Raw genomic sequence first — 22855 nt, 5'->3', positions numbered from 1 at the left:
TGTGTCTAGGCATGTTCAGACACACACAGGGACATTTAAGTGGAACAAAGTTACATACATAATACATACATACACAAATATGTATATATGTACACATATACATGTATGCATTTATACACACATATATACATGTGCAAGTATATGCATTCATATATGTATATACAAATATATATGTACACATACATATATATTTGTGTGTATACATATACATATATATTTTGTGTATATGAGTGTATTTATTTTAAACTGACATTTTACAGGCAAAAATTACCACTTGATTATTTAATGCATTTTAATCTTACATTTTAAAAAGTGACCTGCAGGGTCTGGAGAGATGACCCAGCAGTTAAAAGCACACACTGCTCTGCCAGAGAACAGGAATTCAGTTCCCAACATTTACAGCTGTTGGCTCCAAACAGCCTCTGTCTCCAGCTGTAAGGAATTTGGTGACCTTTTCTGGTCTCCCCCAGGGGGGTTTGCTGACCTCTACTGGCCTCCACAGGCACTGCACTGGCATGTACATACCTACCCATAGACATTCATAGGTACACATAATTAAAATATATTTTTAAAAGGAAACAAACCATAGAATTGTTGTAAGAAAGTATGGAAGCAAGGTTTCTCCTTTATAGACTAGTAGTAGGGCCTTCCTTTCCTCATTTGATAAAAGCCCAGAACACAGAAGAAATTGATTTGTACATTTGAATATATAAATACGCCGGCAAATGTTCACACTCATATGTAAAAAGTTAACCCTGTTTACGCAGAGAACACAAGGGACATCATTAGAGATTAGGGAGGCGAATGGAGGGAGCAGAAGCAGGTTGGATGCTAAGCACTAAAGTGTAGGTACATAGGAAAATTAGCTCTGATGTACAGAAGCATAGGATAACTAGTGTTCATGACACTTTACCGTTTGGTTTATAAAGAACAAGAGAGGAGGAAGAGTTTGATGCCTCCTGACGTGACGAAATGGGAAATACTTAGACGTTAGAAGTGCTAATGTCCCTGATTCGATTACCACACAGCGTAGGTGTGAACTGAATTACCACACACTGCATAAATACGGGCAAATGATAGGTGTCTATGAAATAGGTTAAATGGAAAGGAAATGTGTACAGCACAAGTATGAGGCTGAGCAAAGAACAAATAGAGTTAGGGGAACCTATTTATCAAGGGTAGAACAGGAAGGTTGAGATCCACTGGTGTAGAGGGAGCAGTAAGCACTCCTCTCTAAATACCCTCTTCTGCTCAGCAGACAAGTCATTCTCTAGCCTGGGAGGCTCTACACAGTTGCTGAACCAGAGGCTGATACAGAGCATGCAATACAGAGCTTCTGGAATCTTCCAATACAGATAGGACCTGTTTGCCAACCTCTGGAGGTGGGGAGCCACCTACTTCTTTAAGGTTTCTGCATAGACTTTTTAAACAACATGTTAGACCCGTTAGGATGGATGATAAGTGTATATGTCATATGATTTTCCTTACTCCTTAGAAGAACTTTAGGGCCCTGGCAGGCGTATCAGCACCCTCAGAAGCAAGGAAGTGGAGGCAGCATGGTAATTTACTCAAGGTTACTCAGCTAGTAACGTTAGCGATGTCATGCAATGTCCACACTCTCAGAGGAAATAACTGTAGACTGGGGTGTGATTCAATAATGGGAAATGTGATGGTCCTAAATAGATGTCCTCTGAGACACTTTCCCCAGTGGGGGATCAGGACAGATACTGGGACTCTGGACAAAGCGCTGAGAGTCGTATAAAAGAGTTGGGAGATGGACGGATGGGGTGGTTCGGGAGCTCCACAAGGAGAGCGTCAAGGTCAGCAGATCTGGACGCAGGGGGCTACACAAACTGATGCACCCACCAAGGACACCGCAAGTAGAGGGCTTAGCTAGAGCCCCTGTTCAGCTCATTCTCCACGTGTGGGGTGGAGGAGGAGGGGACTGCTGCTGACACAAACTCTTGTGCCTACGATTTGACTACTGACTCTTGGCAGGGCGGCCTTGCAGACACACAGAGGAAGGGAATGCAGGCTATCCAGATGAGACCTGATAGGCTGTCAGAAGGTGGGGAGGAGGATCCCACCTATCACAGGTCTAGGGGAGGGGAATAGGGCGGAAGAGGGAGGGAAGACAGGAATAGGAAGATATGAGCGAGGGGATAACCATCGGGATGTAATGTGAATAAATTATAATAAAGAAATTTAAATGAACATTCTACCGCAGCAAACTTCCTTAATTCTAGCCCATGACCCTTGCTGCCAGGGTGGGTAACAAGTCATTTCTTAATGAAAAGAGCTGTCTTACAATCTGAGTAAAGATAACTCTGAATATACAGTCACATTTCCATTCGTGCAAAATAAATTTTCTATCACTGTTAATAATTATCGAGTCCATATGATTTCTAATCCTTCAGAAACAACATTAATAAAGTTGTAATGGCACTTCATGACTTTTTCCATGATTATCAACAACAAATACTACATGTAACAACCTGGAGAAATATTTAAAGTATTAAGCCTGGTTATGGTACATGCCTGTAATCCCAGCACTTGGAAGGCTGAGGCAGGAGGATCGGAAGTGTGAAGCTAGCCTGAAAGACTGAGGAAGACATTGTGTCCAAACCAAAACCAAGGCGACCGAATCCCACCAAAGAACTGATTTTAAGAGAACACCTTGAAATACTGTGATAGAAACTTTCCCATAAAGCATTTTAAAACTACAAAATGTATTGTCACTGTGCAACTATGAGTCCAGCAGATGTTTAAAAGGCTATGGTCTGAAGTGAGCCACAGTGACTGAACTTTGAAGATGAGCAACTGATGTGACACAACTGAGCTCAAACAAAATACACATTCCATGATGGGTGTTCTTCATAATTACATAAATTGTGAGCTATCACTTATTCCTTAAAAATGAATATGGAAAGCTATGGAAGATTGATATTTACGTTTCAAAACCTTGTTGAAGCCGGGTGTTAATAGAAGGAGTTCCCAACTGGTGCTCTAACACGTTTTCTTCTGAGTTTCTAGGAACTGGGCACTTGGAGCTGGTCAGAAATTACTTACTCAATCAAGAAGCAAAATGATAAGAATTTTTTAAAAAGGAAAGAAAGAAATATCCTTGTTGCTAAATTTGAGCCAACAAAGTATATTAAGTGAGGAGTTGTAGATAAGTTTCATTGTATTATTGAAGTTTCACATTTCTTGAGTAGGCCTGTGAAATCAAATGTCTTTTGAGGTGATTGCGAATATTAAATTACCATCATGCACTGAGATGGTAGAGTTTTAAGTAGACAACTTAAAAAGAAGAGGTGGCCCTTAAAGACAGTAGTGATGGCTCAGGGTTGAGTCTCCTTCTCAGCGCCTGCACCTGGCTGCTCATAAGTGCTGGTACCCCAGGGATTCTGGTACCCTCTTCTGGGCCCCACAGACATACCATGCAGCAAACATACACAAATCAAGTAAACAAAAGTCAAGTAAATCTTAAAAAGTTGTGTAGCTTGCCTCTCTGATGAAAGTGATACAGACAAGGATCTCAGAGCTGTATAATATATCTGCAGAGGGGCCAAAGGCGCAATGCCTCTCCAAGTGGACACCTTAATATCGAAGTCAAAATATTGGACTTAATGAATATGGAAATCTGGATTGTGTGATTTTAATACAAAATATTTTGTTGTTGTTCCTTGGTATCTAATGTGTGTATTTGGAAGAGACAGTGACCCTCACAGATGTGCAGAGCTGTACATATTACATCTGCCTCACACAAACTCTATGGCAAGTTGCAACAGTATGGAGAGAAGGGAGATGCAAAGGAAAGTGTGGAGCTGTTTTTTCCTGAGACATGCTGTTTTCTGATAGCTACCCCTGACATAGTACAAGCCTTTGTAAGCAGGCGATATAGACTATACCCAAAGTGTTTCATTGGCACATCATTTACAAAGCTAAGAAAGCAAAACACATATGCAAATAAACAATGTCCCAGCCTGTGGCAACAAGGGAATGTGAGGTCAGTTCAGCGATCACTGTGTCACTCCAAATCTTGTCTGGAAAAATTGTTGCATTGTTTAGGAACATGTCTAATGATAGAAAATGTATTTGTACCTTAAAACAGCTATGCAGCCTCTTTGGGGAACTATGCTATGTTAATTATGACCCCCAAGAAAATCCTTCCTAGTGTGGAATCTTTGGTAGCAAGTTTATTCTTGGCAAGTAGCAAAATTGTTCCACTAGCCCCAGTGATTAAGACTTAGCACTCACTCTTTCCAACATTAGATTTAATTCTTTTTGTGTTTGTTTGTTTGTTTTGTTTTTGTTTTTTGTTTTTTGGAGGTTTTTTTGTTTTGTTTTGTTTTTGTTTTTCAAGATAGGGTTTCTCTGTGTAGCCTTGGCTGTCCTAGACTTACTTTGTGGACCAGGCTGGCTTCAAACTCATAGGGATCCACCTGCCTCTGCCTCTGCCTCTGCCTCTGCCTCTGCCTCTGCCTCTGCCTCTGCCTCTGCCTCTGCCTCCCAAGTGCTGGGATTAAAGGTGTGCACCACCATGCCAGGCTTTCGATGTAATTCTTTAAAAATGCACAAAAGTCTCTTCCTAAATATGGAACATTTTAATCACCTGACAGTAAAAGCTGGTGTTTTCTGCATGCTTCAATTTATTTCTAAAAACCTCTTTTGTATGAAGATAATGGCTTCAAATCCTATTCTCTTAGGTTCACAATCTACTTTTTATAGATAGTTGCCAGCGTTCAATCATTAATCAAATTGCATCTCGTCCCTGCTGCTTGCATTTGGAGATAGCTACTCTTCTTTAATCTAACTGGGCCGTGTGTGACTGGAGCCACGGAAGCTCAGAGATAAAGCTGGATTCTCCAACAATTCTTGACTCTCAGTTTGGGGGGGGGGTGTTGTAAAATACAGTCTGTACTTCCTCTGGCTGCTTTTAATAGGAAGATGAAAAATCTCTGTCCTTCCTTGCATCTGCCACAACCCACCCAATATATCTTAGATTGAAAAGCCCTTTGGTGGGTGCAGTGGTGGTGGTGGGGGTGGTCAAGACAGGGTTTCTCTTTGTAGTCTTGGCTGTCCTGGACTCCCTTTGCAGACCAGGCTGACCTCAAACTCAGGAAGAGTCTCATGTCTCTGCCTCCAGAGTGCTGGGATTACAGGAAAATACCACCATACCCAGCTGGTGTGTCATTCTTAATTGGAAACCATTTTGTTCTTTGGTCAAGCCATTCTTTCACAGTAATGATTCTTCAGTGACCTCTGTCTTACCTATTTAGGAAAAAAAAACCATGACAAATTGGCCTGAAAAGAGAAACAAACCAGAAATCAAGCAGGTTTTGAAAGCTAACCATTGCAGGGATCACAGTAAGAAACTTGGGTAAGATGCCCTCTTGGGAACCTTCTGAAACCAAAGCAACATGATGTCAACACAACACACAGCCCTCACCTCAAAGAGATTAAGTGATAATCATCTATTCTGAACTAAATAGAAATTACCAAGACCCTGGCCATAGACTCAGGTTACTGCCATAATGTACTCCCATGTGGAAGTAGTTTCTACGTTTCTAAACTAATAAGTCGAGGCATTGTTCAAATCTGTTCATGAAAACATCACGCAGGTGGCTACATACAATACAGTGAAATAAAACTCTGCCATGAGTTTTGACGGTATCCGAGGATGTTCTTAGCTTTGGTGTTGGTGGAAGCTGGTGATATGCCAAGTTAATACATAGCAACTGTTTTGCCTGAAAACCAGGAGACACTGAATTAGACACAGGTGGACAATGAATAGGTAGCAAAGGCGACCAGAGACAGCTGCAGATAACTCGGCTCAGGGTCTGCAGTGAGGGTCCCCAAATCACAAAGTTCTACCAGTCATGCAGCCTTGCAAAAGTCTCTAATGTAACTGGGGTTTTCTTTCTCGGGTACTGCATACACATGGGAGTATTGCAAAGTACACGCAACAGGACTTAAACATCAAGATATTCATGCCCACCGACAGCGATGCCTTGAGTGCCCTCGCATCCGTTGCTGAGCTGCCCCCAGCCTTCCTCCTTGGTGGATTTGTTCCTTGGCACTGGAACATTGAGCCTCCACTAGATCCCTTGACAATACACTTGTTCAGTTTGATTTTTTTTTTTTTTGGACCAGTCCTTTAGTCACAGAGTGTGAAAGCACAGGAAGAAGTGGGGCAGGAAGCAAGGAGTTAGTGTGGATTACAGTCAGCGTCAGTGAGGAAAGACACCTCTGTACACATTGAAACCAAACGCAAACCGCAGCAGGAGTGATCGCATCGCAGGAAGGCCGCCAGACAGACATGCATGGGCATGCTCGCTGACGGCTCATGCTCTACTCTGTCCCTGTTTGGCAGATTATGAATGCTGTTTCTCAGAACATTACTGATCAATCTCCCAAGAATTGCAAGAGAAACTTCATTTAAACTGAATATTTTAAACATGACCGTAACCATAGCAAGCTGCTAAGATTTGGATAATGACAGTGCGGTCAGTGAGAGATGTGGTTCTGATGCCGTACTGAAAGCACAATGTAGGTCCTGTAATCCTGAAGGCTGCTGTGGCTACTGTTGCTGTTTCATTTTAAGTTTTAGAAATTTTATTTACTTTTTAATTGTTGTTGTGTGTATGTGTGTCATGAGTACCGCTATGCCAAAGACATAGATGAACACATGTGGGTCTTTCCACTATGTCAGAATGTATTGATTGTTTATTTATTGTTAAATAAATAAATAAATAAATAAAAGGTTTAGCGGTTTCAATGACAATGGTTTGTCATAAACCCACCTGCCCTGGGAGCTTGACCAAGGTGAGTGCAAGTTCCTCAGTCTAGTCTTTGTTGTTGTTGTTGTTGTTTTTCTGAGACAGGGTTTCTCTGCATAGCCTTTCCTGTCCTGGACTCACTTTGTAGACCAGGCTGGCCTCGAACTCACAGCGATCCACCTGCCTCTGCCTCCCGAGTGCTGGGATTAAAGGCGCGTGCCACCATGCCCGGCCCTCAGTCTAGTCTTAACGGCTCACATTTACTCTTGCATCACACCCCACAGGGCACACAGTGAATACATCTATGTATCCCACACACACTTGGGTTACAGAACGGATACAAGTTAAAGACACGGGGCTCAAGAGATGGCTCAGTGGTCAGAGCACTGGCTGCTTTTCTGGGAGACCCAGTTTCAGTTCACAGCACCTACGTGATGTTAACAGTGGTCTGTAATCCAGTTCCTTAGGATCCAACACTCCTGGCCTCTCAGAGTCCTGCATGCTTTGGATATAAGACATTCCTGTAGATAAACAGCAGGTAGATACACATAAAATAAAAATAAAATCTACAATTCAGAAGACACAGCTGCAGAGTTCAAGAAGGTTCGGAAGTAGGCTGAGAAAGTCTGTATTGATGACCGAGCAGTGCTGGGGTGGGGTGGGGTGGAGTAGGGAGGGGGGTGGGGATGGGGTGGGGGTGAGGGTGGGGGTGGGGGTTGCTGCTGGAGTTGCAGGCTTCAGCTTTGAAAGTAAAGTGCACAATTCAGCAGTTAGATGAACAGACTGAACAGGGCCGGGAGCAGGAGAGGCAGCCGGTCAGGCCCAGGTCCAGATGGCAAACAGGTGGGCCAGCAGGCAGTCCAGTAGGCTGGGTCAACAGCAAGAGAGGGAGCCGTCAGGGAATCTTCAGCCCTTGCAGCCTATCAGGTGATGGGCCAGTGTGGAACCATGCCATCTGAGGCCACCCGAGGTCAGCGCCCATCCTCCTACCTCAGAATGGAGTCGTGGGCTGCTTGTGAATTTGAATCTCCAGTGTTTAGTACAAAATAGAGTCGATTGGAGTAAGGCCTACCCTGATCTCAATGTGTGTGTGTGTGTGTGTGTGTGTGTGTGTGTGTGTGTGAATGCCAATGTGCATGGAGGTCAGAGGACAATCTTCAGGAGTTGTGTCACGAGTATGCTATGCCTGAGATGAAGGAAAACACTTTTGTGTCTTCCTACAAAATCAGAATTTATTGGCTAGCAATAAATTCATATGGTACAGTAGTTTCAGTGCCAGCAGTTTGCCAGGTAATTCCACCTATATTGCTGAGTGCAGATTCTTTTGTTCCAATCCTAGTTACTAATTATTACCTTTTGATATACAAGCCACAATAATGTATGTATGTATGTATGTATGTATGTATGTATGTATCTATCTATCTATCTATCTATCTACCTATTTATCTATATCCTGTCTATGCATATGTGCATCTTACAGAATGAATACAAGTTAAAGAGATTACAGTGGAGCTCAAGAAGTTTCCAAAGAGGGCTAATAGAAATGCATGTGCAAGTCTGTATTGCTAATACAAGGAGCTCGAGACCAATAGTGAAAAGCAGATACCACTGAGGCCATAGGAGAGTCAGGGTTGAGAGTGAAGATGAAGGCCTGTATCAGGCTGCGTGGTGAAAGGCTGGGATGGTGCAGAAAATCTCTGGTCTAGGTTCAGACAAGTGAGCAACTAGATGGGTAGATAGTGGTCTAGTAGTCAGCGTGAATAGAAAGGACTGAGCCAAGCTGAAGGCCCAGGGAGTCAGGAGTTCCCCGTCTATGGGTCTTCAGTGCTCACACCAGGCATTGGGTTATAGCTTAGTGTGAGGTTGCTGCCAGCACACTGTTGGTGTCCACCAGTTTGTGGGTCAAGGTGAGGGAGCTTGTACTGATGGCTTTTGTGTGTCAACTTGACACAAGCTAGAGTCATTAGAGAGCAAGGAGCCTCAGTTGAGGAAATGCCTTCGTGAGATCCAGCTGTAAGGCATTTTCTCAATTAGTGATCAGTGGGGGAGGGCCCCGCCCCCGCCCATGGTGGGTGGTGCCATCCCTGGGTTCTATAAGAAAGCAGGCTGAGCAAGCCATGGGAGCAAGCCAGGAAGCAGCACCCCTCCATGGCCTCTGCATCAGCTCCTGCCTCCAGGTTCCTGCCCTGCCTGAGTTCCTGTCCTGACTTCCTTCAACGATGAATAGCAATTAGGAAGTGTAAGTTGAATAAACCCTTTTGACCCCACCTTGCTTTTAGGCCATGGTGTTTCACCACAGCAATAGGAACCCTAACCAACACACTTATCAGAAACTGAACCGGATTTCCTGCACTGGCTCTGCCTTTCATCTCCCAGCTAGATTCAATCCTTCCTCTTCATTCTCAACCCTTGCCCCTCCCCACCTCTCCCATGGCTTCAGTGGCATGTCTTTCCCACATTGGTCTTGAGCTCCTTGTATTATCAATACAGAGCGCACATGCATTTGTCTTAGCCCTCTTTGGAGACCTCTTGACCTCAGCTGTAACCTCTTTAACTTGTATCCACTCTGTATGACGCCTTAATCTTATGTGTCTGATAACTTCTTGAGCCTGTTTCCCTGCTATGACTTTAATACAGCCATGGGCCCCCTGCCGTCTTAATTCACTCCGATAAATGTATAAAGCAATACTCTTTCTATTCCCAGGAGTAAATCATTTATCAGTTTGTGCTCGGTGGGCCGTGCTACACAGATGCTGTTACTTTTCCACCTAGGAGCTCAGTCCTTCTCCACCCTCAAATGGAGTCAAGGGCTACTTGTCACTCAGGTCAAGGCACAGCCTGAAAAACTGTTGTATACCATCTGGAGTAACTTTGTGTAGGGAAGGCCTGATCTCAACAGGATGGTTTTCTACTTCCACCACAGCCGACATTGTCACGCAACTTCTAGGATGGAAGGAGGCAGAGGTTTGTTCGCCTTCAGTTTGCACAGGATTTACATGAGGAGTGTTCCTGTCAGACTTCTCAGCCTTGTGTCTCTGTTTCTCAAGCACAAGTCGAGAAGCAGAGCCCAGATGTCTGTTAATCCCGAGATGTGCCAGAAAAACAAACTCCACCATTTTGGGCCAAATTTGACGGAAGCTTTAATAAATAGTATATTCTAGTCAATAGCTCACGAGCAAGGGGTTAGAATGTCTGCCCACCTCTTTGCTGAGATCTTGCCTGCCTCAAGCTTGCATGGGTCTTGTACACACTGTCTCAACTGCTGTGAGTTCATATGTGAAACTTCTCTGCCTCGCCCAGAAAACACACTGTTTTCTAATAGTCACTCGCCATCTTTGGCTCTGATAATCTTTCTTCCTCCTCACCTACAGTGATGCCCTTGCCAGGGGAGTGTGAGTGTGATGTAGATGTCTCCTTTATGGCTGAGTGACCCACAGTCTCTTACTCTTCGCACTTTGATTAGCTGTGGGTCTCTAAGTTAAAGGCCAAGGAAGTCTTTTCTGATGAAGGTTGACAGACCACTAACCTGTGAATCTAACACCAAGTCATTGGCAGTCTGTTTTGGTGGAAGAGCATGCCCATTTAGCAGAGTCACGGTGGTAGGGTCTCTCTTAGCGCCTATGGCCCATCCAGCCACAGGTTCGTAGTGCCTGTAACAGCCCCAGACATGGGTTCCAATTTGCAGAGCCTTAAACCCAACCATAAAGTGGTTGGTAATTCCTATGACATTCGTGCCACTGGGCCAGGCCAGCCGTGTTTGTAGCTTTTGGGGGTCCACAGCTGAGTAAGACTGGCGATTCTTTTCACCTCCAGTGGTACACATAGATGGCACCTTTCAGCATCATGGAGGTTAGTCAGCGAGCATGAAGCTTCCAGCTGAGTGCCAGTTTGATTTCTCCACCTCTCTCTTCTTTCATGCTGAAGCTCAAATCTAATCACTAAATGGTGTCATCTTCTGCTTCCATGGCTGGATGCAAGAGGCTCTTACACACTTGGGCCTTGCTGTAATTTGCACATCTGGGCATCCTGTAATTTGTTTTGTAGAATGTACCACTAATAAGGTTGATTCAGAGCTTGGTGGGATATTTCTAGTGCTTTTTATTTTAAAAAATTTTATTTGCACTTTATGAATATGAATACTGAATGTTTGACTGCATGTTTATGTGTGCACTTGTGTGCCTAGTGTCCCCAGAGGCCAACAAAGGGCATCAGATCCTCCAGAACAAGTGTTATAGACTACTGTGAAACATCACGTGAGTGCTGAGATCAGAACCAAGGTCCCCTGCAAAAGCAGCCAGTACTCTTAGCCACTGAGCTGCCTTTCCAACTCCAATGCTTTCACTTTTCCAAAACTTTTATTCCTGGGCTGGGATAGATGTCTCACTGGGTAGGACTTTTGCTATATGAGTGAGGAGGGCCTGAGTTCAGATTCCTAGAACCCATGTATGAAGCTGGGCACAGCCATGCACACTTGCCATTCCAGCACTGAGGAGGCAAGACTGGAGGTAGAGACAGGGGGATTCCTAAAGTGAGATTGTCAGTATTTCTTTAGGATGAGTCATAGAAGCTTCTCTAGCATTAATCACTAAATCAAAATTGGAGACCGGCTAATAGAGGCCAATAGCAAGAAGTTATAGGAAACAGAATCCTCTCACTTTCCCATCAAATAGTGGGTGCTTGTCTCTCCTACAGGAGCTCTCACCAACTAGTCTGCTACTATAGAGTTTGTCTGAGTGCCTCCTCCTGAGAAAATGTGCCCTTCTCCCTCCATGGTTTACACTGTTGTCTTTCGTGGCCTGAGGTGATCAGGAGGTGTTGTCTAATTAGCGTAATTGGCACTGTTGTGTGAATGACTCACAGACCTGCCCTCTCCGCTCTGTGTTGGTTCCTGGAATGTTTACTGGACCAGAAGCAGCTTCCTGTTCCAGCACTTGTGACTGATAGAGATTTTATGTTCCCGTGCCCTCTAGTGAGGCAAATGACAGGACGACACCAACACGCACATCACCTACTTAGCATAAAACATCAGTCAGCAAAGTCCAAGGAGCCAGCTTATTCTACAGCTTTGGGCTTTGCATTAATTAAGTCTCATTACTTTCCCCCCATTTGGTGTTTCAGCTCTCCCTAGCAGAAGATAAGTTAATTTCTGGAAAGGCTTTGTTCAGTAGCTAGTCTTTCCAAGAGGAAGGAACTTTTGGGTGTGGACAGTGATGGGTTTCATTTATGGCTTTCTGTGATGGACTTGTTTTGTGATACTGGGCAGGTCATGAACCCTGTAATTGTTTCTTAATCCACAAAAGCAGTATAATTTTTAATTCAGTAGGGGAATTCTTTTATTCTCTTTATTTTCCTTGAAGTTCTTCCAATTTGAACCTCTGCTATTAAGAATAGGAAATGATCATTTTTACCAAAAAAAAAAAAAAGAGAGAGAGAGGGGGGGGAAGAGAGAGAGAGAGAGAGAGAGGGGAGAGAGAGAGAGAGAGAGAGAGAGAGAGAGAGAGAGAGAGAGAGAGAGAAAGCCTGAAGGACTGAGCTTCATTACAGTTAATGGAGCTGTTCTTAAACCAGGATCATGAAAAGAGCCAAAGGGGACATTATGGAGAAAAGCAGAAACGCATTTTCATTTGTAGATGTTTTGATTTGCATAAGTTTGTGCCAGGCATGAGCTTGGTTGCTGCATCTGAAATATTAAGTATTATGTAATGACAATAGAAACACCACCAGGGCCTGGGTTAAGTTCCTGTGGTGTAAATATGAGGACTTGAGGTCAGATTCCCAGCACCCAGTTAAGAAGCTGGAGTGGGTGGCACATGCCTGTAATCCCAACACTGTGAACTGGGACAGGAGGCTCTCTGAGTTTGTGGCCAGCCACTTCAGCCAGTCAGTGAGTACCAGATTCAAAGAGAAAACCTTCCACCAAAGTAGGATGGAAGTGATAGAAGAAGGACACCAGATGTTGACTTCTGGCCTGCATGTGTTTGTGAGATGAGTAGCAGCACACAAAAATGAATAACATGTGTATAACATATGTGTGTGTAGATATATGGATATGTATGTACATATATATACATATCATTATCATATACACACAGAAAAAGGGAGAATATCAGTCAGACACCTTCAGTCATTAAATGCAGGTATGATATACAAATGTAATTTCTAATTCTTAAGTGCTCAAGGCAAAAGAACAGTCCCAGTATGGTTAGGAAGCTGCCCCACTCTTCCCTTAAGTGAAAAAGTGAAAGGAAAAGGTTGAATTTTTGTGCCTACAGGCAGGTGGATCTCCTGGCAAAGACAGTTAGAAAACCTGTGGGGATGAATAGGCTAGTATGATCAGTTTTCAAAAATAATTCGTTCTAAATAACAAAAAAAGTTACATATTGCCAGAAAACAGGTAACAACTTAAAACTAAGCTCAGTCACACATTACTTTCCTTGTTGATAATTTAAGACAATAAAATGATAATATTTCTTCGGCCACAGAAATTGTCACCGCTCTCCCAATGATGGACCCAATACAAACGCAACCATAGTAGACTAGTTTTGCTCTTGAGAGCGTCTTCCCTTTGTCTGTGTGGATACTTTACAGCCATGGGCTTTGCCACACAGTCAAGTGTTTACATCTCAAGACAAGAAGGTAATAAGTGGTCTTCCTTCTGTTTTATTTGTTTATTTGTTTGTTTGTTTCTTTAGCAAATTTGTATATATATGCATCTGCACACATGCATATGTGCATTTCATGGCATGCGTGTGTAGGCCCGTGGACAAGATGTAGGTAGGAGTCAGTCGTCACTTTCTACCATGTGGGTCCTGGGATTGAAGGCACCAGGCATTGGGAACAAGTGCCTTTAGCTGCTGAGCTCACTCTCTGGCCAGCAACACCCCTTTCAGATGGGACTGAAGTATATACATATTCTACCCTTCACTTAAAATCCCTCCAAGCATTACAGATGTGTAACTCACTTGCTGCCACCCCATGATTCTATGGTTATATTCCCTAAGGAATCAGTTGGCTCTTTTGGTTATTATATGTTCTATTTTGTTCCTTGATTTTCTTTTTATGAATACCTTGATACAACTGAAGACTAGTGCTTCTCAATGAGGGGTCACTGCCAACGTGATTTTTGGTTGTTTCTTTTTTTTGTTTTGTTTTTGTTTTTTGTTTGTTTGTTTGTTTTTTTAAGAGCAAGGCTAGTCATGTGTGCTGTATTTCCTGGCTTTAAACAGCCCCAGAGAACAAAATCAATCAACCAAGCAAACAAAATACAGACCAAACCAGCAGGGAGCATTCCTGTTCTCCTGGTTTTCAAGGACCCTCAGGAATACACTGTAGGGGACTATTTAGTGTTGTGTTGACTGAAATTAGGTCAGTGAGATAGAGAATTGTCAATTGCAAAATATCTCTATATTCCTGCCTGGATAAGAAAAAAAAAAAAAAAAAAGCAAAGCCAGAGAAAACATTACATTGAGGGAGCAGTTTTATTTCTCAGCTAAGTCCCTTCCCATCTTCAGAGACATGTCTTTCTTGGTCCAGCTTTTCTTGAATCTTCGCAAAGTGGTGATGTCCCCTTTGGCCCCTTTGGAGGAAAAGGCCCACAGTGGATGCTCACCTTCCTGCCACTCTCCACTATGCTGTGGACACTGATTTCACCATGGTCCTCTCTGCATCAAGGGTAGTGACCAGAGAAAGCTTTCTGGTACTTTCTGTCTCCCCTGTAGAAGGAACAGGGGTTCATTGTTTCGCTTGCTCCTGTGGAAGGTTACTAGAGCAAGCCTGAATTCCCCAGGAGAGCAGGTAGAGTGCACCCACCCCCACGTTGTTCTGGCTGAAGGATGTGAATGACTCAGCGCTGTGAAGCCAGAGACCCAAGATGGCTTCCGTCAGCCCTGTCCCCAGTGATGCAAGACTGGTTGGGCATCTCCAGATGGGCTCAGCCATCCACTTTGGTCCTTGTAACCTCTTCATGGGCCCCAGTGACTTCCTATCTATGAGACTCAAAAGGCACAGGCTAGACTGGGTAAGCTGTTGATACGAAAGTGATACTTGAGGGTAGGAGAAAGAGCTTAGAGGAGTGCTTGAAAGCATAACAAAAATATTTTGATGTGTTTTAGGCCATCGAATGTTTGCACAATGCAGGCGAAGTATCAGGACTTTAACTTCTATATTACTCGGCGCTCAACAAAAGAATAAAAACAAACATGATTTTGTTTTTTCATTTATATTGCTTTGAAATTATGGTAATTTATTTAGATCTTTTTAATGACTTAACCCAGTGAAGAATTTCAGGGAAGCTGTCAGACAGTCTAGACAACAACTGAGATCATTTCTAGACTTGTGGAGGTTTTTTTCCTTTTGGTTTTAAAATTATCTTGTTCAGTAAAGTGTAAAGCCAACAAGTAATTAATTAGACTAAAATCCTTAAGAACACGTCTTGATGACAGGCTAAGATCTCATTTGAATTCTAGGTTATTTAATGAGAACCTGTTTACTTCCTCGAAGTGTGTCTTCCGGCTGGCTTTTTGCTGTTCCTTGTAGACGTTTCATCAGCATGGAAAGTCAGAGAAGCAGAAGCTTGCCCTCAAAGACAGGCGCTCGCTGTTCTGACACAGTTTACATAAACATCAGAACTCACACTTCTAGCATTTTCTCCTAGAAGATCTCTATGCAAACTGGGCACGTGGCTCTAAGGTATCAGAAGCATTTGAGGATACACTGCATGTAATTTGTGCATATTTATTTATTTTTTCTCCCACCTCGCTTTATTTTTCTTCATCATTTCAACATAGTCAAAATCTATTCTGGCCTATTTTTCCCCTCCAGTTACAGATATATGAAACCATTCAGTGTTTTTATCAGTGTGCCTTTTATGTCATTAGTAACAGATTTAATAGGACCTTTGACCTTTCTGATTAAAAGTGGTTGTTGTTTTGTTTAATAACAAACTGGGCTGTACACCAAGCATTGTTTCATGTGCATTTCAACTATTAACTCCAGGTCTGCCATAACATTACAAGACAGATGTTGGTAATATTCACATTTTTGAGTGAGGAAACTGAGTCTGTACTAACGTCCAAGGAGAGGAGGAAAAAATACTGAGTTTGATACCTGCTTCTAAACTCAGAGAACTTTTTAGTGTATGTGATTCAAGAAGTGATCCTTAAGCTTTATTATGCAAAAAATGACTTGAGAATTGTATATTTGTGTGTGTATATATATGTGTATGTGTGTATATATGTGTGTGTGTGTGCATGTGTGCACATGCAGGTCAACATGCGTGTACGTGCATGAGATTGCAGAGACCAGAAGTTGACGTCTGCTGTTCTCAGCAGTTTTCCCTTGTAGCCAGCCTGGCTAGTGAAGGGCACAGTGACCTTCTGGTCTCTGCCTCCCCCTTTACGCACACCGGGATTATGGGTGTGCAGCGTTGCATCCAGCTTTTTACATGAATGCTGGGGATTGAACTCAGGTCCTCGTGGTTGCACAGCAAGTGTTCTACCAATGCAACCACCTCCCTAGCTCTTCACCCTGAGAGGCTTTTCAATGGGGATGGCATATCCGATGCTAGAGGCCACTTGAGCACCAGAGATGTCTACCACCAGTTTCCTGATGATGCCAGTGTGGCTGGCCTAGGTATTTTGAGAATCACTGATGGACCAAAAAAAAAAAAAAATCTGGTTTTAGAAACAGAAGCTCTTTGATGTTCAAAAATCTCTATGGTTCAAGAGCCCTGTGATGCTATGCATATTTCACTGTTTCAATCTCTATTTTTAACTTCAGTATTGTCAAGCTTTGTTCCACAAGTTTTAAGATCCATTTTGTGAATTGGTTTTTTTTTTTAACATAACGTTTCCTTTGATGAACTGGGACTTTCATATCATGAATCCCCACCACACTCACTTTACTTCCCAGTCTTTCCATGTCTGCCCCCTTGTTACCTGCCCCCTTGACACCCCAAAATAAGTAAAAATAAGTTTTAAAAATCTGATTTGTATTGTAGATAAACTCACTGGCGAATGAGCAAACTCTCGGTGGCCAGAAACCATTAGTTGTGAAGATCCACCCTTTAGCATACCCCTGTCTTTAGTGGCTTCCTGTCTAGGCTGTTACATTTTGGGGTTACATTTAGAATGGGCATAGGGGATTGGCACAGAGCCTTTCCTGTCCCCTGCTCTCAGCTGTGCACTTATGGCCATCTGTATCATAGCAAAAGTAGCCCCCATGCTCTTTATATTCAGCAGCAGCTCAGTCCATGGGCCTCAACACAGTTTCTGGTGACAGCACAGACCCCAAACATAAGTCCTGACTCCTGGCTTCCAGGACTACAGACCCAGACAAGGCCATCAAAATCAGCTTAGACCACAGATGTCAACATGGCCCCGGGGCCAGTGAAAACCACTCAGATCAGTATAGCCCCCAGCACCAACACGGCCCACGGACATCAACATGGCTTCAGGCACCAGCACAGACAGCGGGCATCCTCATGGCCTTTGGTGTTCACTCTGGCTACGGACATCAACGCAGACCTCAGTTGCAGTAGGACCATGCACCTAGCCATGGCCCTCAGCGGCAGCACCAACCCAGCTCTGGGCTGCAACACAGACTCTGCAGTCTGCGTGGGCTTCTGTGCCACTGTGGGTCAATGTGGGCCGTCCACGAGCAGCCCAGATGATGGCCAAATTGCTGGTTTATATATTGCAATGTAATAGGTTTTAAAGTTTTTCTCATTGACCTTATTTACATTTTTAACTTCTATTTGGAAAAATATTTGCTGACACATTTCTGGTTTTGTTTATAATATCCTGGCTTATACAACCATCCATGCTCAGGTGGGCCGTGGCTGTATACCGAAGGCAGTTGAGCAAGCCAAGCAAGCCCACAGGCAGCTTTCATCTGCTGGTTTCCACTTCCATCGCTTGCCTTGGGCTCTCACCTCAGCTTCTCTCGATGGTGAGGGTCTACCTGTAACCTTCCCCAACTCTCTTTTGGTTAGAGTTTTATCACAGCAACGGAGAAGCAAGCAAGGCCACCCTGCTATGTTACTTCAGGCTCAGAATGACCCTCTTCATCCAGTAAGCCTTGGTTTTTACTGTGTTTCAGGACTTAATTGTTAGAGTCACTTCATTTCCTCTCGTTATCCAAACCATTTGGATGGTTCTCAGAACCCATCTGGAATGATCTTCTCCGCTGTTAAGATGGACTATACCGTCATTCTGAGCCCTGTATTCCATTCCACTCTGTGCCACGTCTTTCTTCTGTTATCACAAGGTGCTAAGGAATAAATATTCATTTTCATTTATTTTAACATTTGATAGAAGAAGCGTGGTATAGCCATTCCTGGTTCACTTCAGACCTGAGACGATCGAGAGGAAGAGGGGGACTTGCCTCTCTTCTTATCTTCATAGAACGCCAAACATACTCTCTTTGCTTTAATGATCACATTTGACTTTTTGCATTTGGTACCCAAGAAAATCAATAAATGCCAATCTGCTGCTGTAATAACTAGCTGCCATCATGACATTAAAAAATAGTTCTTCAGGGACTGGCGAGATGACTCAGATGGTTAAGAGCACTGGCTGCCCTTTCAAAGGTCCTGAGCCCAATTCCCAACAGCCATATGGTGGCTCATAGCCATCTATAATGAGATCTGGTGCCCTCTTATGGAGTGTAGGTGTACATTCAGGCAGATCGCTGTACACATAATAAATGTATCTTTAATAATGGGCTAGAAGACCTAAGATGAAGCTCCAACGTTATAGCGTTGGGTGACTGTTCAGGCAGTAAACTGTCTCGGTCATTTTTTCATTTTGGAAGCTGCTAACCTGCACTTCCGGTTCACTCAGGCATTTAAGTTTTATTCCTTCTCAGGTCTCTGATAGGGCCAAAGACCAGACAGTCTAGTCTTACAATCAAGTTTAGTTGGTTAGGGGATAAGATCTTTTTTGATCAAGATAGATGATTTAAATTAATAGAGCTGAGATATGATAAACACTGACTTTCATTCAGAAATGTAGACCAAACAAAGTAGGAAAGATGTTTACTTCAAGCTTGTCAAATACAAACAGCCAAATCACTACGAATGTGACATTATATAGCTCCTGATTGTCTCATGGTTCTTCCTGCTATATGTAGTTTATCTTAGTCGTATGTAATAATATAAATGTATATGTTAAAAAAGAAACACAATAAAATAATTAAAATATATATCTTTAAAAAGATTTTTACATTTCTAGCAGTAATAGGTTAAGGAAATGGTTTATACTATTTTGAAAAAAAATATTCATTAAGTAGCATGATCGGAAAGTTAATGACAAACCATCCATCCCTGTGGCTTAATAAAAAAGGGTATCATGAGAGTATATGTAGAAAAATAAAATAATTTCAAAAAAAAGAAAGAAAAAGGGTATCATGACATTATATACACACATATATGTGCACAAACACATATACATATATACACATGTTAGTATTAGTCAATATTTATAAAAAAAGAATCACCAACTTTTGAGAATATGTGTGATCCTGAAGAACATTATGCTAAGTAAAATTGCTAGACATAGGAAAATTATTTTCATAAGTTTTGAAATCTAATAAATAACCAGTTCATAGAAACAATAGAACAGGGGTTCAGGTACATGTGGAGAAGGTAAGGCAGGAAGGTTTGGCCCATGGGGAGCCTTGTTGCAATTCTGGGAGACAATAGGACAGCATGACCTAGAGACTGAAGGTCCAGTTTGCTGACTATTGCTAGTTATATATCTTAGTGCAGCCAGGCAGGGGTGTTCTCACCTTTAATCCTTAGACCCGGGAGGCAAAGGCTGGCTGTGAGTTCGAGACCAGCTCAGTCTACTGAGAAAGTTCTAGGACAGACAGGACTACACAGAGAAACTCTGTCTTAAAAAACCAAAACAATCACAACAAATTAAGGCACTGAATTTTTTTTTTCTGAGTATATTTCAGGTCCTCTTAATAAACATAAAAACTAATAATGGTTGACTTTGCTGATCATTTCACCTTATATATGAGTGTATGTGTCCAAATGGTATGGTAGATACTCTAAAAAATAAAATTAACAAGTCAATGCTTAAAATTATGTGCTGAAAAATGAAGATACTTTCTTGTGAGGCACCCACACAAAAAGAGTTGGGGCAGTATTTTTGTTTTGTTTTGTTTTGTTTGTTGTTGTTATTTTTGTAACTTTTTTGACCCCAGAGATTATACCCTCAGGTGATGGGAGGACCTCCTGTGGCCACCATCTTAGTGAGGTTCATCTTGGAGAGATGCCCCAAAGACACCTTGCTGGAAGTTCATTTGTGGTTTCTCTTCCTGCCTGATGTCCATTTGGCATCCGCGGATCATTGAGACTCCACTAAGCCTCATCCGACAGCACCATAAACCTGAGATTTGGTGCCAAGCGTCTACTTTAACCACGCTTTAATGCCATTTGAAGGGTGGTAGGCTGGATGGAAATTGCTTCGGAATCTATATTTCGCAGCCCCGGAGGGGAGTCTTCCTGTTTCCCCTTGTGCCTCATTCCAGCTCCGCCCCCTGCTGCTGCTATTTTCTAAGTGGTTACTGAGTCTTGAAGTTGCTATTATTTCTCGCCAAAAAGAAACGCCACCCTTGAAGCCCAGCGAGGCGAAAATAAAAGGGAAGGACAAATTGGTGGCTCACTAGAGTTTAAGAAGAGGGAGCAGGGTATTATAAAACAAGCCAGTGCCTCCCTCAACCCTGTGTCTTTCCAAGCTCGTTTTCACTTTTTCCCCACTTCTGTGCAGAGGTGCTCAACTTACAGTTAACAAATGAATGCCAGTTTTCTGTGTCAGACGGCAAGATGGTGAGGAAATAGCCTCCGTTTGACCCATTCTTCCCCACCCCACCCCCCCACCCCCGCTCCTGGTAGCCACCACACTTAGGTACTGTTGTTTGTTGGATGGGGAAAAAAAAAACCCAAAATAGAAAACCCTAAACGAAGAAACCCTTTCTTAGAGCTTTTGAAAAGCTAATCATTCAAAGATGCTGGGTACAGATTCTGTATCTTACATCGTCTCCTTGCCGGTGTGTCTCTTCCCACGGGAAGGTCCCCATGCACCCAGACTAGACAAGCACTCCTTTTAAGAGTAACTTTTCATCCCCATATCCCTTACCCAGCAGCACCTAGCTGCTTACCCAAATGAGGATGACGTTTAAATGAGAAATTTGAAAGGAGTGGAAAAAAAAAATCTCCCAGGTATTGTTTAAGTTTCTCAGTCACTTCCTCATTGGGTCAGTGGTGGGAACCTAACTCCACGTGAGATTTATTTAAAGTTCTGCACCCTTTGAGTGTCTCGGGTCGGAGCGGGTCTTGGCTAAATTCAAGAGAGACTAAAACAGATAGTAAGGCTGAAGAGCCAGTGTTGATGATGTTGGGACTGGGCGGGGAGAGACATAGCAGGTAGAAAAGACAAACTGATAATGAATGTGGAAGCGTTCCACGCCCATCTTTTCACTGGCTTTAAAATGGCTACTCCAGAGGACAATGCTGTCCCCTAGAGTGGGGGTGGGGGCGGCTGCATACTACAGGAAGTGCCTTGCCCTTAAAGTGTCAGGATGATTTTATGATTACTTAATTTTGTTGCTCTGAACATACGAAGATAAAGGAAACATAATGGTTCAGATTTGCTCGGAAAAGACACGCTCAGTTGTCTAAGCCTCCCAAGAAGCCCCGGTCCTTGGTGTTACGGAGAAAGGGAGGGCCACTTAAATCGAGACTCCAGCTTCTCCTGGGCTGTAGGAAGGGCAGAGCTTGCCTGCCTTAGCTCAAGCGTGGGCCGCTAACAAGGTCTGAGGAAGCAGGTCAGTGCTTCTCTCCTGACACAGGTGTTAAATGGACAAAATGAAGGTGAAAAACTGGACAAAGCATTTTTATAAAACACCCAGTGAAGGGCTGGAGAGATCACTCAACAGTAAAGAGCGCTTGCTGCTCGCAAGGACCCAGGTTCAATTCCCAGCTCCCACAGGGTGACAGACGGCCATTTGTACTCCTGTACTAAGGGGATCTGACATGCTCATCTGCCTCCCACGAGAACTGAATGCAGTTTGCAGGGCACACATGCAGGAAAATTACCTGTATGCATAAAACAAAAGAGTAAATAAAGCACGAAAAAAATTAAGTGTTAAAATGTCAAGTGAATTTTTTTATAGTTTTTCTGTGAGGCTTTTTTATGTAATTTTCATATCTCTCTTCCAAATGGGTAAACTGAGGCACGAAGTGGCTATTCAGTTTCTTAAAGTCTCACAGTAAATAACACCACTAGGAGTCTGAGTCTGAGTCAGACATGTGGCCCCAGATCCACTGCTGAGAAAACACATTTCCTTCTGCCTTCCTGAAGGCTAGATGTTGTTTTTCTATAAGTCAATGGAATAGTCAACACCCTTTATTCCAAGAACTCCAGGCCACTTACAAGCTTGATATTAACAATAAACACTGATATCATAAGTGGGAAAGGAAAATGATTGTATTCATTTTGTTTTGGTATCAGGTTAACAGCCACAGGCATGGTCCTGGTTGATTCCTGTTTTGAGTGGAAGTTTCAAGTCAAGGAATTATTTTATTTTAGTCCTGGAAAGACCAGCACACCTGTGAACATCTCTTGTTTGGTGATCTGATCTTGAACTGCTCTGGGCAGTATTACATGGAACTTTAAACACCCTTTGGGCCTTTTCACTCCAAATATTTGCCTCTTATGTGAGCTTTTCTTTACAGACACTTTCTATGCTCAAATAATGTAAAAATTTCTCTATTATTGCTTTAATACATTTAAGAAACAATTACTCTTTTACCACGCTAACTTGCTATAGTGTGCATGGAAAATATGTTAATCATAGTTTTTAATGCATGTGTCAATATCAGCTTTGTGGACAAATTTGTAGACAAATCAGGAATTTGACTTAACAAATTAAGAACATTAATATACCTGTATATAATACAAATCAAATAAAAAGCATTGTGATATTAATCTACAATAAATTCATGTAGTTTCTTCTCTCATAGTGTAAAATTAAGGTTGAGAAAATATTTCTAAAGTGAGAATTTC

The 22855-nt window shown here is 42.7% G+C and overlaps 1 protein-coding gene across 17 annotated transcripts in view; it reads left to right on the top strand.

The window, feature by feature from the left end:
- SYNE1 (spectrin repeat containing nuclear envelope protein 1) overlaps window positions 1-22855 on the top strand; it is a 463289-nt gene that overhangs the window by 38700 nt on the left and 401734 nt on the right. The gene's annotated exons all lie outside the window — the stretch shown is intronic.

The sequence above is a fragment of the Acomys minous genome (genome assembly GCF_964271855.1).
Source record: "Acomys minous genome assembly, chromosome: 3".
NCBI classification, from domain to species: Eukaryota; Metazoa; Chordata; class Mammalia; order Rodentia; family Muridae; genus Acomys; species Acomys minous.
Note: the sequence above shows the minus strand (reverse complement) of the source record. Positions and strands in the feature narration are given on the sequence as shown.